Here is a 2680-nt window from a genome sequence, read left to right on the forward strand (position 1 = left end):
AAAAAAAAAAAAAAAGCAGTTACTCCTCATTCTTCTTCCCACACTCCAGCCCCTGGCAGCTATTTATCTGATTTCTGTCTCTCTGGATTGGCCTGTTCTGGACATGTCATAGAAATGGGATCACACACTGTGTAGCCTTCTGTGTCTGGCTTCTCTCACCTGAGCCTGACGTCCTCAAGGTTCTTGCTGTAGCCTGTGTTAGAGCCTCATTGCTTTTCATGGCTGAGTCATATTTCCGTTGCATGGATATACCACATTTTCCTTATTCAGACACTGTATTGATGGCTTTAGACACATGATCTCCTGCGAGGTTGGTAGTCTTATTGCACCCCGTTTTGCAGGAGAGGAAACTGAGGCCCAGAGAGGTCAAGCAAGTTGCTCGAGGTTGCACAGCTGCTGGTGGTGTAGCCAGGATTCCAATCCAGGCAGTTTCATCTAGGGTCTGCAAGTTGAACCCCTACCTTCTACCCCTCTAACAGTTTAGTATTCAGAGACAATGTAGCAATTATTATCATTTTTTTAAAGATGGAGTCTCACTCTGTCACCCAGGCTGGAGTGCAATGGTGTAATCTCAGCCCACTGCAACTTCTGCCATCCGGATTCAAGCGATTATCCTGCCTCAGCCTCCCGAGTAGCTGGGATTACAGGTACCCATCACCACGCTCAGCTAATTTTTGTATTTTTAGTAGAGACGAGGTTTCACCATGTTGACCAGGCTGGTCTTGAACTCCTGACTTCAAGTGATCTGCCTGCCTTCGCCTCCCAAAGTTCTGGGATTATGGGCGTGAACCACCGTGCCCAGCCCAATCCAGGCAGTTTGATGCACAGTCTGCAAGTTGAACCCCTACCTTCCACCCCTCTAACAGTTTGGTATTCAGAGACAATGTGGCAATTATAATGTATCTCTCGGTCATTTTCCCAGGAAAGGATGACAAGACGCAGACAGGAGCTTGTGGCGGTCACCCAGCGAATCGTCCCCAGCTAGGGCTGGAACTGAAGACTCAGGCCTGGGGAGGAGTCAGTTCAGAAGCCTTGCGGGTCTTCTCTGACGCCTGCCTGGCTCCCTTGCGTATGTTTTGGAGAAGTTTTTTGTAGGGAGGCAAGTGAGGGACGAGGGCAGAACTAAAACGCTGCAATATTCAAGGGCTCAAATGGTGGTTGTCTCCCACCAGGGAGGGCAGGGGGCTGCCAGAGAGAACCTTGATTATTTCCTGCACCTTAATGGGTCCTTCCTAAGAGAGTGGCTTTGGTTTCCATGACAACAAGCTGGCAGCATCAGAGCAAGATGGTGGAGTCTCCTCCCCCGACCCACATCTGGTTCTGGAATCTCTATTCCTGTCATTCCAAATCGCAGGAATCCAGCTGTGGCTCAGCCCAAGACCAGAGCGGGCAGCCGGGCAGTGGGCAGCGCTCCTTCTCTGTGGCCTGGCAGGCAGGAGGACCTCTGGCCCTGCCCCACGCTGGTAAGGAAGAGATGAATGGACAGACATAGCATATGCCGGGCCTGGCACAGTGGCTTATGCCTGTAATCCCAGCACTTTGGAAGGCTGAGGCAGGCGGATCACTTGAGGCCAAGAGTTTGAGACCAGCCTGGCCAACATGGTGAAACACCATCTCTACTAAAAATACAAAAACTAGCCAGGTATGATGGCACGTGACTGTAATCCCAGCTACTTGAGAGGCTGAGACAGGAGAATGGCTTGAATCTGGGAGGTGGAGGTTGTAGTCAGCTGAGATTGTGTTATTGCACTCCAGCCTGGGCAACAAGAGTGAAACTCTGTCTCGAGAAAAAAAAAAAAAAAAAAAGCTACAGCCAAAAAGGGAGCAGTGGGTCACGCCTGTAATCCCAGCACTTTGGGAACCCAAGGAGGGATGATTGCTTGAGGCCAGGAGTTCAAGATCAGCCTGGGCAACATGGCAAGACCATGTCTCACCAATAAGTAAATGAATAAAAAATTAGTTGGGTGTGGTGGCACATGCCTGTTGTCCTACTTGGGAGGCTGAGGAAGGAGGATTGTTTGAGCCCTGGAGCAGGAGGCTGCAGTGAGCCATGACTGTGCCACTGCACTCCAGCCTGGGTGACAGAACAAGCCCCTGTCTCAAAATAACAGCAACAAAACAAACAAGCAAAACAAAACAAGACAAAAAAACTCTACAGCTAACAGCACACTTAAGGGTACAAGACTGAATGCTTTCCCCCTAGAATGGGACTAAGACAGAGACGTCCAGCTCTGTCCCCCAGGCTGGAGTGCAGCGGTGCGATCTCAGCTCACTGCAACCTCCACCTCCTGGGTTCAAGCAATTATCATGTCCCAGCCTCCCATGTAGCTGAAATTACAGGTGTGCACCACCACACCTGGCTAATTATCGGCGGGTAATTTTAGTAGAGACAAGGTTTCGACATGTTGGTCAGGCTGGTCTCAAACTCCTGGCCTCAAGTGATCCACCCGCCTCAGTTTTCCAAAGTGCTGGGATAACAGAGCCACTGTGTCCAGTCGACTCTCATATTTTCTTCCTTTTCTTTTTTTCTTTTTTCTTTTTTGAGACAAAGTCTCACTCTGTCACCCAGAATGAAATGCAGTGGCGCTATCTGGGCTCACTGCAACCTCCGCCTCCTGGGTTCAAGTGATTCTCATGCCTCAGGCTCCCGAGTAGCTGGGGTTACAGGTGCCCACCACCA

At 50.2% G+C, this 2680-nt stretch overlaps 1 protein-coding gene across 1 annotated transcript in view; it reads left to right on the forward strand.

The window, feature by feature from the left end:
• LOC105530111 overlaps nt 1-2680 on the forward strand; it is a 21979-nt gene that overhangs the window by 16556 nt on the left and 2743 nt on the right. The gene's annotated exons all lie outside the window — the stretch shown is intronic.

This window comes from Mandrillus leucophaeus, unplaced genomic scaffold (genome assembly GCF_000951045.1).
Source record: "Mandrillus leucophaeus isolate KB7577 unplaced genomic scaffold, Mleu.le_1.0 Scaffold8, whole genome shotgun sequence".
NCBI lineage: Eukaryota > Metazoa > Chordata > Mammalia > Primates > Cercopithecidae > Mandrillus > Mandrillus leucophaeus.